At 38.0% G+C, this 14,581-nt stretch overlaps 1 pseudogene; it reads left to right on the top strand.

Annotated features, from left to right (window-relative positions):
• The first annotated feature begins 12,595 nt into the window (after positions 1–12,595).
• LOC118015835 lies at positions 12,596–12,761 on the top strand (annotated as a pseudogene).
• Positions 12,762–14,581: the final 1,820 nt, after the last annotated feature.

The raw sequence follows: 14,581 nt of genomic DNA, 5'->3' as shown, positions 1-14,581 counted from the left end.
TTTTTTAACATATAGTGTATTATTTGCTTCAGAGGTACAGGTCTGTGATTCAACAGTCTTGCACAATTCACAGCGCTCACCATAGCACATACCCTCCCCAATGTCTATCACCCAGCCACCCCATCCCTCCCACCCCCCACCACTCCAGCAACCCTCAGTTTGTTTCCTGAGATTAAGAATTCCTCATATCAGTGAGGTCAAATGATACATGTCTTTCTCTGATTGACTTATTTCGCTCAGCTTAATACCCTCCAGTTCCATCCACGTTGATGCAAATGGCAAGGTGTCATTCTTTTTGATGGCTGCATAATATTCCATTGTATATATATACCACATCTTCTTTATCCATTCATCTGTCTCTGGACATCTTAGCTCTTTCCACAGTTTCGCTATTGTGGACATTGCTGCTATAAACATTGGGGTGCACGTACCCCTTTGGATCCCTACATTTGTATCTTTGTGGTAAATACCCAGTATTGCAATTGCTGGATCATATGGTAAGAGCCTCCCTTTTTGATTTCACCTCATTAAGAGCCTTTTTGATTTTGATGTGGTTAGATTTTAGTTCTTTTTTTTCTCCAGACAGGTTTTCTCTAATATCTTCCATGCTTTTTTCAAGCCCAGCTAGTATCTTTAAAATCTTCATTCTGAACTCTAGTTCCGACATCTTACTAATGTCCATATTGATTAGGTCTCTGGCATTCGGTACTGGCTCTTGTTCTTTTTGTTGAGGTGATTTTTTCCATCTTGTCATTTTGTCCAGAGGAGAATAGATGAATGAGAGAACAAAATGCTAACAGGTAACAACCAATCCAGAAAAATATACACTAAACAAATCAGAAGAGTCCTGAAACCAGGGGAAAAGAAAGGAAAAGAAAGAAAAATAAGGAAAAATTTAAAAACAAACAAAAAACAGAATATGATCAAATATGATCAGGCTGGTGCATAGATCAGTGCCACACACTAAATTTTGGGTGTATTTTGGTCTGTCAGAAGAAAGTGCCTCCCATAATTTTAAAGAAAGAAAAACTTATATATTCACAAAAATAAGGGTAAATGGGATGAAGGGATGGAATATGACTGTAACGATGAAAATTGTAAGATTGTATAAAAGGAATTGATAAGAAGTTGGTTGAAAAAAGAAAGAAGAGGATTGAAAAAAAAGAGGGAGAGAATGTGATCAGGCAGGAGACTAGAGCAAAGCCACACACTAGAGATTTAGGGTATATTTTGGTCTGTTAGAAGAAGCTGTATCCATATATATATATATATATATATATATATATATATATATATACACACATATATACACACACACACAACAAAAATAAGGTTAACTCCTATGAATGGATAGAGTATGACTCTAAAAATGAAAAATAAAAAAGATTTTTTAAAAACGGGATTGATAAAATGGTTGAGAGAGAAAAAGAAAAATTCAAAAAAAAAGAAAAAGAAAAAAGGAAATTAAAAAAATTAACTTTGAAAGACTAAAGAATCATGGGGAAAAAGCCATGAATTCTATATGCTGTATTTCCCTAATACTGGAGTTCTGCCCTTCTCTTTGGTGGGTAAACTTGGTCTTGACTGGCTGTTCTTGCTGATATTCTGGGGGAGGGGCTGTTGCCGTGGTTCCCAAATGTCTTTGCCGAAGGCAGAATTGCCCCGCCTTGCTAGGTCCGGGCTAAGTAATCTGCTCGGGTTTGCTCTCGGGAGCTTTTGTTCCCTCCAAGCTTTCCATACAGCTTTGAAGGACAAGGGTGAAAATGGCAGCCTCCCAATCTCCACCCAGAGGAGTCAAGAGCTCGGGGCCCCCTTCCTCAGTGCACCCCCAGAGAAAAGCAGTCAATCACTCCCATCTCCCCGGTCTCCGACAGCACTCTGTGCTCACCCTGCCTGTGACTGAGCATTTCTAGCTATGGCACATGACCCTGTTTGGAGCCTCTAAACCCAGCAGATCCCTGTGGTGCACTCTTCCTGGTGGGAAGGGGAGTCTCCCCGGATCTGCTGCTTGTGAGTCCCTGCTGGAATAGCAGTGGCCCAACTGTGCCGCAGATCACGGTTTATGGCAACCCTGAGCTGCAAGCCCACTCAGCTTCATCTCTGTAGCCGGCTTCCCTGCTCAGATACCTAGGAACTCTGCCACACTCAGGCACCCCCCATCTTTCTGTGACCCCGAGGGTCCTGAGGCCACACTGTCCCAGGGGGTTCCACCCCCCACTTAACCACTGGAGTGATGTCCCTCAGCAGAGCTGACTTCTAAAGTTTCCGATTTTGTGCTCTGTTGCTCTATCACTTGCTGGTATCGGCTGATGCAGGCCCCCTCCCCCGCCATCTATCTTCCCGAATATCGCCTCGGATTCACTTCTCCTCACGTCCTACCTTCCAGAAAGTGGTCGCTTTCCTGTTCATAGAGTTGCTGCTATTCTTTTCTTCGATCTCCTGTTGAGTTCATAGGTGTTCAGAATGGTTTGATCCCTATCGAGCTGAATTCTTGGGACCAGACAAAATTTAGGTCTCCTACTCCTTTGCCATGTGGCTCCTCCCTCTTATTGATAGCATTTTTAAGTTCTGCCAGCTCACCTTTCATTTCTGCCCTTAGAAACTCTATGTTGCCATTAATCAATTTCTCCATTTTAGCTATCGTCTTCACAACTGCTACCCTGAATTCCATTTCTGACATCTTGATTATATCTGCATCCATTTGTAAATCTGTGGCAGAAGTCACAGTCTCTGAGTCTTTCCTATTTGGGGGATCCTCCTCCTAGTCATTCTGTTGAGGGGTGGTTGAGGGAATGTACAGAGTACAAATTATTGACCACAACCCACAGAAGATGCACCTCTTTTATAAGGACCTTAGGGTTGTCAGCCTCTTGTTCTCCCAACCTGTCTTCTGGGGGAGGGGCCTGCCACACTGTTACTCAGGCAACCCTGTTTGGGCAGAGTTGCCTTCCCCCTGTGGGGGGGGGGGGGCGATGGGCTAAGTGAAAACCTGTTTTGGGGGGCTTTTGTTCTCAGGTGTCTTTCCCTGGCGGTTTTCTGCATCTCTTCCAAGAGTCAGAGCAGAAGAGACCATTTCCAACCCTCTGTCTCAGAACAGAGAGATCACAGTCTGTTCTTAATGAGCTCTCCAGGCCACGCTATCTCCATTTCTGTCTGTGCTGCTATATACTGCAGTGTCCTGGGTTTTGCGCCCCTCAGCAGCACTCCCAGCCCTCACCTCCAGGTCAGGGCATGGGGGCATGTGTCTGCCCTTTGTGCTTCTAAAACCACCAGCTGCCCCCAGTTCACACACGTGGGCCCACTGCTCCAGGTTTCAGTCCAGGGGGCTGCCCTAAAATCCTTTCCCCACCACTACCGGTCTGTGAGTCTGTGCCCTGTCCCCAGTGCAGGAGGCTATCACTAACTGGCAGTGTAGGATCCCCACAGCTCCCTCCCCCTTCTGTTTATCTTTGGATATGTGCCTGCAGAATCATGGCTCCCCACTTCATACCTCAAAACCAACTTCCTGCAATATTCTGTTTGTAGAGATCTGGATATATCTTCTTACATCTCAGGCTGATTTCGTGGGTGTTCAGAGTGGTCTGATAGATAACCAGTTCAATTCCGGGGACCAGTTGGAATAGGGTCCCCTACTCTTCCACCATTTTTTTCAAAATCAAGAGAGTACTTTAAAAAGAAAGGGAATCAAGGGCGCCTGGGTGGCTCAGTTGGTTAAACAACTGCCTTCGGCTCAGGTCATAAACTTGGAGTCCCTGGATCGAGTCCCGCATCAGGCTCCCTGCTCGGCAGGGAGTCTGCTTCTCCCTCTGACCCTCCCCCCTCTCATGTGCTCTCTCTCATTCTCTCTCTCTCAAATAAATAAATAAAATCTTAAAAAAAAAGAAAGGGAATCAAGTAAGATGAAAGCTAAAATATATCTATTGGCTTTATTGACATGGAGATCATTGGGAACTTTGCAGGAATTGATCTTGGGTGGTGGTTTGGACATAGAAACCATATTAGAATAGGTTGAGAAGTACATGAAAGGTGGGGAAGTGTTATCAAATAGTGCAGATCTTTTAAGATTAGTTATGAAAGGCAGACAAAAATGGGGAAGTATCTGGAAGTTGATATGAAATCCTGTTTTTGCTTCCTAGTTTGCTCTTAATTTTTGTCTTTCCTCTGACTTTCCTTTACTGCTGTCTTGGTTCAGACCCTCCTTATCTATTGCCTGAACTATTGCAATAGGATTCTCTGTGGATATGCTCCTCTAGATCTATTTTTCATACTGCTTCCAGAGTGTTCTCTCTAGAAGCCAGATCCCACCATTTAACTCCCTAGTTTGAAGCCCTTGAATGGTTCTGCAGCAGGTACAAGATAATAGCAAAGACCCTTGACCCTGTGCCTATTACTTGCCCTTTGCAATTCCTTAAATATACCATGATATTCCATGTTTTTATGCCTTTGACTACTATTTCTTCTTCTATAATGCCTTTTCTCACCTAGTCTGCCTAGTAAATACCTGTTTGGATTGTTCAGGCCATCACTTGCTCTTTAAAACCTTTTCTTACTCTCTTAGTTTATTACTTTCTTCTACTATTTCTGTATTCTGTATATATTTCTATAATTACATGAAACTTACTATGTTGTAATTATTTGCTGATATGTCTGTTACCCTTAGTAGACTGTAAGTATATCAAGGTACTGGCTGTGCCTTTTGCTCCTTCATCCATCTCCAGTGCCTTGCACTGTACCTAGCCCATAGTAAGCACATGAACAAGAAAAAAAATCATTCTTTCAAGACACAAGCACAAAAATTCATAGAGGAAAATATTAAGAAATTTCAAAATATTGATGTTAAAGTGAAATGAGTTAAACTATTTCTATAATAGACCCTTCTCAGAGAGGACTTCTGAAGTGCTTTCCTCTTTTTTTTACATCCTTCCTCTCATTAGTCTCATGATTTCTCTAACTGCTCCATCAGAGACAGGTGCCACCCCCAATGCTTTTCAATTCCCCAAATCTGCTCAGATTTTCCTAAGGACCTATGAAACCATCATCCTTGCATTTATCACAACTCTCTTGAGCCAATTGATATTTACCACCTGTCCAGCTCGCTGAGGGAACAAGGACCTGAATTTATGTCTTTGTCTTATTTGTTCTAAATCTACCCCCATTTTAGCATACACGACTTCCAAACATTCCAGATTTCAATTGAAGAGACAAAGACCTCAGAAGGCCACATTCCCCTGTCAGTGTGTATCTATTTATTTATTATTGCTAGTTCTGTTACACTACAAAATTATGTTTATGAGGATGTTAAGTGTCCAAATTAAATATCTTTGGCGGTTTTGTCAGTTTACATTCCATGGAACATTGAATGGTATTGTACTCTGTGTGTGTGTGTGTGGTCATGTAGAAAATTCCCCAAAGTATGTTGTCATTAATTGCGAATTAATGGAATTGGAATTGCGAAACCTGAGTTATAGTCCTGAATCTGTTATCATTAATTCACTGATTCATTCATCCAGTTAACAAATATATTAAGGTCCTATGATGTACAAAGCACAATGCAGGTTCTATATGGAACACAGAGGCCAATATTTTTCCTTCATCAGAATACTGTGATTTATCAATCTCAACAGTATCTCACAGACTCAAAGAACTTCATTCATTCATTTATTCAGTAGATAATTATTGAAAACCTATAGTTTGCCAGATAAGGTACTGGAAAAAAGTGATAATTAAGACAGACATGTGATCCCTTCCCTTGGGGAGTTGATAACCCTATAGATAACCTATAGAAGGCAGTAAATCATTTAACAGATGGAGAAGAGACTCAGAGAGAGGACATAGTGACTTTACAATGTATAAATTGCCTATTTCATGACCTGCAGCTCCTTGAGTTTTTCTTTTTCTCTTAACTACATAATCTTATACCACAGAATCTACAATATGGGAAATTTCTGAGCCTACAGGCTCCACTGAATCAAATCCTAACTGTGGTAGGGAATGGACCCTGCTAATAATGAATCTTTGCCAAATAACATTTTCCTCAAGTCTCCTGAACAACCTCCTACTTATTCATGAGCTAGGCATTGTGCTGGAAAACATCTGGCTCTCTAAGAGTTGAGTATATGACTCAAACACTACAATTCTGCTAATACTGCTAAAATGTTATAGCCTTCATTTGAATCCTGCTACTTTTGGAAGAAGGGCTCTGTTGGACCCACAGTTTGGATTTAAGATCTTCCACCATACATAATGGGAAATGTTAAAAACTGAAGAAGAAAGTAGAAGGAATGGATTGATCATTTGAAAGAAATTAATGAAATATAAAACATACAATAAGCCATGGAGTTGGTCATTAAACTCAAAAGCTGTTTTATACTTAAAGACCAATTAAATAGACAAAACTTTGATGAGTATTTCAAAAAATAAAAAGAGAAGGTACAGATAAATAACATTAGAAGTAATATTTTAGACATAACCAACAGATACAAGAGGTATTTTTTTTAATATTACTAGTGAACAGAAGAGTCCAAAAATAAACCCTTGTATACATGGAAATTTAATATAAGTTGACAGTTCAAGTCAATGAAGAAGCTGACTTACATTTAAAGTGTTTTTGAAGCAATTGGCTAACTATATTAGGGCAAAAATTTCTACCTCAAATAATTCACAAAAATAAATTACACATAGATTACAAATCTAAATGTAAGAGTTAAAACATAAAAAACATTGAAAGAATGTTATCAGAATATATAATAAACTTGGGATAAGCAATATTATCCTAAGGCACAAACAAACAAACAAAAGCCATAGAGGAAAAGATGAGATATTTGACCATATACTTTTAAAAAAACTTATGTATAAAAAAATAAAAAATGAAAAACTTATGCATGTCACAACATACCATAAACAAAAACAGATGACAATTGACAAGTCACAGACAGGGAAAAAATATTTGCAACATACATTTAAAAATTTTTAAAAGTAATGTCCAGAATATATATGATGTTTATATATATTATATATTTCAATAAATCAATAAGATGACAAACTGACAGTAAAATGGCACATATAATAAATAGATAATTCAAAGAAGAGGAAACACAAAAGTTTATAAACATTTGAAAATATGTCCAACCTTATCAATTTTAAGGGTAACAAAGACTAAAATGAGATATCCATTTTTACTCATGATATGGGAAAATTTTAAAAAGTTCTCAATACTAATTAATCTTTGAACACTACATCAAAAACTAATGATGTACTATACGTTGGCTAACTGAACATAATAAAATAAATAAATAAATAAATAAATAAATAAATAAATAAATAAAAGTTTTCAATAGCATGTATGGGGAGAGTCTGGGAAATCAAATAGTCTGATACACTGGTGGGAGTGTAAATTGTGCTATGGCCATATTTGGGGGAACAATTTGATAGTATCTATTAATATCTTAAATATTGTTCTCTATGACAAAATAGTTTCAGCTCTTAACATCTGCGCTAGAGAATAAAACATGCACAAGGAGACATATATGTAGATGTTCTTTCACCATTATACTGTTTGTAATAATGAAAAGTTTGAGAAACTCTGAATGTCTATAAATAGGAAGATGGTTAAACAAAATTTGGTATATTCATTGTCTGGGTCTTATGCAAGATGTAAAATAATGTATACTATGGAAATATCTCCAAGACTTTATAAGGAGGTAAATAAAAACTTTAAAAGTTGAAGAACAGTATGTTCAGAATGCTGCCATTTATGTGAAAATAAACAAAACCCCACATATTTACAAAATTTCCACAAGTGCATATATATGCATGTAAATGCATAAGGAGAGGTCTGGAAGGTTTAGTGTCTGAGTTATTCGGTCCACGGACTATAGAGCCAAAAGTCTATTCCAGAAAGAGTCAAAGTTTCATTGGCATTTGGTGGTCTGGAACAAGTTGAGTAATCTTGATGAGTGTATCCTTTAAGACCAAGAGAGGTGTGGGACCCTGAAGTGAAAGTATGACTGTAAGAAAGTTAGCAAACATGGTTCCCTCAGGGATGGCCAAAGATTGCTGGTAGTAGGGATGAAAAATTCCACTTACTGAGCACTTTCTGTGCAGGCAATGAACTAGCTACTTTGTGTATGTTTATATCATAACATCTTTAGAATAATCTTGTAAGCCATGACTTGTTATCCCCTTACACATGGAGAAATACACTCTCAGGAGTAAATTGAACTTCACAATTCTGTGAAGTGGCAGAGCCAAAATTTGAACCCAGTTATATATGACTTTTTAACTGTATGACTGAAGAGCATATTTTTTTTTTCCTCTAGGTTAACTTTTTAGATTCCAATGTTAAGGTGGCTGAATTCTTGGGTTTTCTGAACAGGTTACCTCAGTGGTTCTGGTATCCATGGATATATATGATTTGAAAGTAGAGTCTTAGAAAGACTATGACCAGTGACAGTTGAGATCACAAACCTTTGGTGCAGAGATTTTGAAGACTAGAAAGTTAATGAGAACTGCCACTGAATGCTAATTCCCCCTCCAGACAATAACAGTAGGTCTCCAAATATGCCTTGATGGCGGGAGCACCTTTTTCCATGTGTACAATCATATTTTCCATGTTTACTGCTGTCAAAAAGCAAGTACATAGGGATGATAAATATGCATGTGCCCATCCACATTCCATTTTACTGAACCTTAGTACAATATCCTGCCCCATACTAACTGTGTCACACTAGATGAACTAGATGGCATTAATAGCTATTATCTTTCAATGCTTATTATGTTCTTGGAACTGTGCTAAGGGCTTTTCTGACATTACTATCATTTAATTCTTACACCAGATATATGAGATAGGTTTTATCATTACCCTCACTTTACAGATGATCAACTGAAGATTAGGGAGGCTAAAGAACTTGCTCAATGTTACATTACCAAGAAATAGAAAAGGAGGAATCAGATACAGGACTGTCAGATTCTGTAACCTGTGTCCCTAACTATACTTGTCTACTGCCTTTTTGAGGCAATTTACTCAATTTCTTCTTCCATAAAATGAGGACATTTATTGTTTTTGCCTACCCAGGGCCTGTTATTCCTCCTGGTAGTAGAACCCATATTTTTCCTCTGGGAACCACCTCTTTTCCACTCCCATTCCACATGGTTGGGTGAGGAGGGGCTGATTTCACTCTTTGTTTGTTCCCCAGACATGACCATCCAACATTTTATTCCTTTAGATACAGTGGTTTTTGCATGCATGGACACTGAACCTTGTTTAGCTAATTAGTTGTGTACCATAGGGACTGGTTCAGAGATAGATACATGATTTAATTTATTACAAAGTAATATAAGATTGTTCTTTAAACAATGGAGAAAGAGATTTCCTTTTTATGGACTAGAATGAGGGTAGACATAAACCTCTTTTTAGTGGGGGATGCCCTAAGGAGAGAATATTACTAAGAGTGACATCAGTATAGTGGAAAGGGGAGCTGAAAGATATTGGGTCCTGATGATATGGTTTGAATCCCTAGATACAGCCATGACTGAAACCATTTACCCCTACATTTTTTTTCAGTGCATTTATTTAAACAAATATTTGTTGAGTGCCTATTGCATCCCAAGCACTGCTTCAGGTATGGACATACTGTAGGAAACAATACAGATGTGGTCCTTTGTCCTTAGTTACATGAGTCAATAAATTCCTTTCTCTGCTTAAACCCAATTTGAGCCTTTTAAAATTTCTTTCACTTCAACTGAAATAGTCCTGACCATTACAAGAATGATAATAATGACTTCTAAGGGTATTCGTGTGGGTTAAAATGCTGTGATATTTGTATGTTAAGTGCTTAGTATAGCGTCTGGCACATACTAGGTGTTCAATAAATAATTTTGTGATTCCATATTGAATATCTTCAGGGACCTTCCTAAATGAATTATCCTATTTCCCAATAAAATACTAGCAAATCGAATTCAATAGTACATTAAAAGAATTATTCACCATGATTAAGTAGAATTTATTCCTGGGCTGCAGGGATGGTTCAACATTCACAGCTCAATCAACGTGATACACCACATTAATAAAACACAGGTTAAGAATCATATGATCCTGGGGCACCTGGGCGGCTCAGTTGTTAAGCGTCTGACTTCAGTTTAGGTCATGATCCCCCAGTCCTAGGATAGAGCCCTGCATGGGGCTCCCTGCTCAGTGGGGAGCCTGTTTCTCCCTCTGCCTGCTGCTCCCCCTACTTGTGCTCTCTCTCTGTCAAATAAATAAATAAAATCTTAAAAAAAGAACCATATGATCCTGTCAATAGATGCAAAGAAAGCATTTGACAAAATACAGCATCTTCCTTGCAAAAAACCCTCAACAAAGCAGGGATAGATGGAAAATACCTCAAATCATAAAGGCCATATATGAAAGACCAACAACTAGTGTCATCCTTAATGGAGAAAAACTGAGAGCCTTTCCCCTATGATCAGGAACAAGACAAGGATGTCCACTCTCCCCATTACTATTTAACGTAGTACTGGGAGTTTTAGCTTCAGGAATCAGACAACAAAAAGAAATAAAAGTCATCCAAATCAGCAAGGAAGAAGTCAGATTTTCACTGTTTGCAGATGACGTGATACTCTATGTAGAAAACCCAAAAGACTCCAAAAAAATTGCTAGAACGAATACATGAATTCAGCAAAGTTGCAGTATATAAAAATAATGTACAGAAATCTGTTGCATTTCTATATACCAATTAATGAAGCAGCAGAAAAAGAAATGAAGGAATCGATCCCATTTACAATTGCACCCAAAACAATAAGATACTTAGGAATAAACCTAACTAAAGAAGTAGGAGATCTGTACTTTGAAAACTACAGAATGCTTATGAAAGAAATTGAAGAGGACACAAAGAGATGAATGAAACTGGACCACTTTCTTACACCATCCACAAAAATAAATTCAAAATGGATGAAAGACCTAAATGCGAGAGAGGAATCCATCAAAATCCTAAAGGAGAACACAGGCAGAAACCTCTTTGACCTTGCCCATAGCAACTGCTTACTAGACATATCATTGGAGGCAAAGGAAACAAATGAACTATTGAGACTTCAAGATAAAAAGCTTCTGCAGCAAAGGAAACAATCAAAAAAACTAAGAGGCAGCTTATGGAATGAGAAAAGATATCTGTAAATGATGTATATGATAAAGGGTTAGTATCCAAAATCTATAAAGAACTTACCAAACTCAACACCCAAAAAACAAATAAACTAGTTAGGAAATGGGCAGAAGACATGAATAAACATGGTTCCAAAGAAGACATCCATATGGCTAACAGACACATGAAAAGATCAGGGAAATATCAGGGAAATACAAATCAAAGCCACAATGAGATACCACCTCACATCTGTCAGAATGGCTAAAATTAACAACACAGGAAACAAGTGTTGGTGAGGATATGGAGAAAGGGGCACCCTCTTGCACTGTTGGTTAGAATGCGAACTGGTACAGCCACTCTGGAGAACAGTTTGGAGGTTCCTCAAAAAGTTAAAAATAGAACTACCCTACAATCCAGCAACTCCACTACTAAGTATTTACCCAAAGGATACAAAAATACAGATTTGAAGGGGAGATATGCACCCCAGTGTTTATAGCAACATTATCAACAATAGCCAACTATGGAGAGAGCCCAAATGTCCATCGATTGATGTATGGATAAAGAAGATGTTTTATATATATAATGGAATATTACTCAGCCATCTTAAAGAATGAACTATTGCCATTTGCAATGATGTGGATGGAACTAAAGTGTATTTTTATGCTGAGTGAAATAAGTGATTCAGAGAAAGACAAATACCATATGCTCTCACTCATATGGGGAATTTAAGAAAGAAAACATATGGGAAGGGGAAAAAGAAAAAAAAAAAAGGAAAGAGGGAGACAAGCCAGAAGATACTCTTAATGATATAGAACAAACTCAGGGTTGATGGAGGGAGGTGGGGGTGGGGATGGGCTAGATGGGTGGTGGGTATTAAAGAGGACACTTGTTGTAATGAGCACTGGGTGTTGTATGTAAGTGGTGAATCACTGAATTCTACTCCAGAAACCCATATTGCACTGTATATTAACTAAAAATGTTTAAATTAAAAAAATAGATTATCCTATTTCCTATTGAAATACTTCAGGTATCTTTTAAATTTAATAAAAATAAAATAAGAGTCCCTGGGAAACTGTATATAAAGAGATTTAAGAGACATATCAACAACAACATATGGACTTTATTTGAACAACACACAAGAGTTAAGCAACAGTGAGTGACATTTGAATGCTGATCACATATTTGATATATTAATATTTTAGGTGGGTTTTTTTAAAGATTTTATTTATTTATTTGACAGAGAGAGACAGTGAGAGAGGGAACACAAGCAGAGAGAGTGGGAGAGGGAGAAGCCGGCTCCCCGCAGAGTGGGGAGCCTGATGTGGGATTCAATCCCAGGACCCTGGGATCATGACCTGAGCCAAAGGCAGTCGCTTAACCAACTGAGCCACCCAGGCGCCCTTTAGGTGTGATATCATTACAGTTATGCTTTAAAAAACTTTGTTTAGAAATACATGCTGATTGCTTCTCAGCCTTTTGGCTAAGATCAAGTGTAGAAATACATGCTGAAATATTTTGTGGATGAAGTAATTTAATTTCTGGGATTTATTTCAAATTACTTTGGGAAAGGGGAAAGTGGGTCGTGGACATGTATGAAACACAAGGGTCCATGAGTTGCTAACTACTGAAAGTGGGTGATGTCTACATATTGGTTCACCATAGTATTCCTTCTAGTTTTTTTTTGTCTGAAATTTTCCTTGCTAACAAGGCATTTTTCTAATCATTATGTTATCTGTCAAAAAAAAAAAAAAAAAAACCTTCCTTGACTCTATATTTTCTACTTCAAATCCTCTTTCTTTCCTTCATGGCCAAACTTGGAAGAAAACCTGCCCATACTTCTTTTTGTCTACTACTTCCCTTTACAGTGATTCCAGATTTCCTTCATTTTGGCTTCTGTGTTTACCAATTTGGTGAAAGGCTTTTTTGTTAATATCACTGGGTTTGATTGCCTCATTATAAAATCTCTCATCCCAATAAATAAATAAATAAATAAATAAATAAATAAATAAATAATAAAAATTCTCTCATTCCTCTGCTTCTGTTCTCTCTCCGACCACTCCTTCTCAGGCTTCTTCACTGGCTCACTTCTTTTCACCCCTTTCTCTGCTCAGAGTTGGGATTCTCCAGGGTTCTGCCTAGTTCCCTCCTCTACTCACATGACAAACACCCTCAGTGATCTTAGTCATCCCCATGGCTGCTAATCGATAAATACAGTTTACCCATTAACAATATGGGTTTGGGGCGCCTGGGTGGCTCAGTTAGTTAAGCGACTGCCTTTGGCTCAGGTCATGATCCTGGAGTCCCGGGATTGAGTCCCACATCGGGCTCCCTGCTCGGCAGGGAGTCTGCTTCTCCCTCTGACCCTCCCCCCTCTCATGCTCTCTGTCTCTCATTGTCTCTCTCGCAAATAAATAAAATCTTAAAAAAAAAAAAAAACAATATGGGTTTGAACTGTGTGGGTCCACTTATACATGGATTTTTTAAAATAAATAGATTGGAAAAATTCTTGGAGATTTGCAACAATTTGAAAAAACTCACACACAAACTATGTAGCCTAGAAATACCAAAAAAACAAAATTAAGAAAAAGTTAGGTATTATTGTAAGAATACAGGATATAATACATATAACATACAAAATATGTGTTAATCAACTGTTCATATTATTGATATGGCTCCCGGTCAAGAGTAGGCTATTAGTAGTTAAGTTTTCAGGGAGCCCAAATTATGTGTAGAGTTTTGACTGTACTGGGAGATTAACACCCCTAGCCCTTGTGTTGTTGATCCCCAATGTTTCCCTTCTAAATGATTAGCAACATTATTATTTTCGTCAGCTTCTGATCCAAGCCAGAAATCCTATACTCTTCCACTGCATTCACGCAAGGTATCTGTTGTCCTTTCATTCATTCATTCATTCATTCATTCATTTATTCATCCTGCCTGCGGATTCTATTTAGATCATAGAATATGTAATTTAAAAGGTGTATGTTTAAATAAATGATAAAATATATCTGATTGCATCATCTCTAACAATTTATACTTATTCATCCTAGTAAAAACTATTTTGGGGGGTATTTTCCCATTAGGAGAATGAGGGATTGCTTATATTCGGGGGTCACCTTATATTCAGGCATATATGGTATCTGTGATGACCATCCATACTACCTTAGGAGTGAGCTCCTTTTATTCCTCTTGTCTGGATGATTGAAATAACATGTAATTGGTTTCTAGGCTCTTCCACTTCCATAACACCTACCAGAGTTGGCTTCCAAATGTTTATTTTGTCGTCACTCACCTGCTTAAAACTTTCCCATTGCCCAAGTCTTCTACAAAGTAATTTTTATACACTTCTATAATAACACCTGTAATGGAAAAATACTGTGAACTCTTACCTCTAGACGCATAATAGTATGACCTAAAGTGGACAGCTTGGAGGCATGAGATTTCTT

This window comes from Mirounga leonina, unplaced genomic scaffold (assembly GCF_011800145.1).
Source record: "Mirounga leonina isolate KUSES-001 unplaced genomic scaffold, KU_Mleo_1.0 Mir_101283, whole genome shotgun sequence".
NCBI classification, from domain to species: domain Eukaryota; kingdom Metazoa; phylum Chordata; class Mammalia; order Carnivora; family Phocidae; genus Mirounga; species Mirounga leonina.
This window is presented reverse-complemented; position numbering and strand designations above follow the sequence as displayed.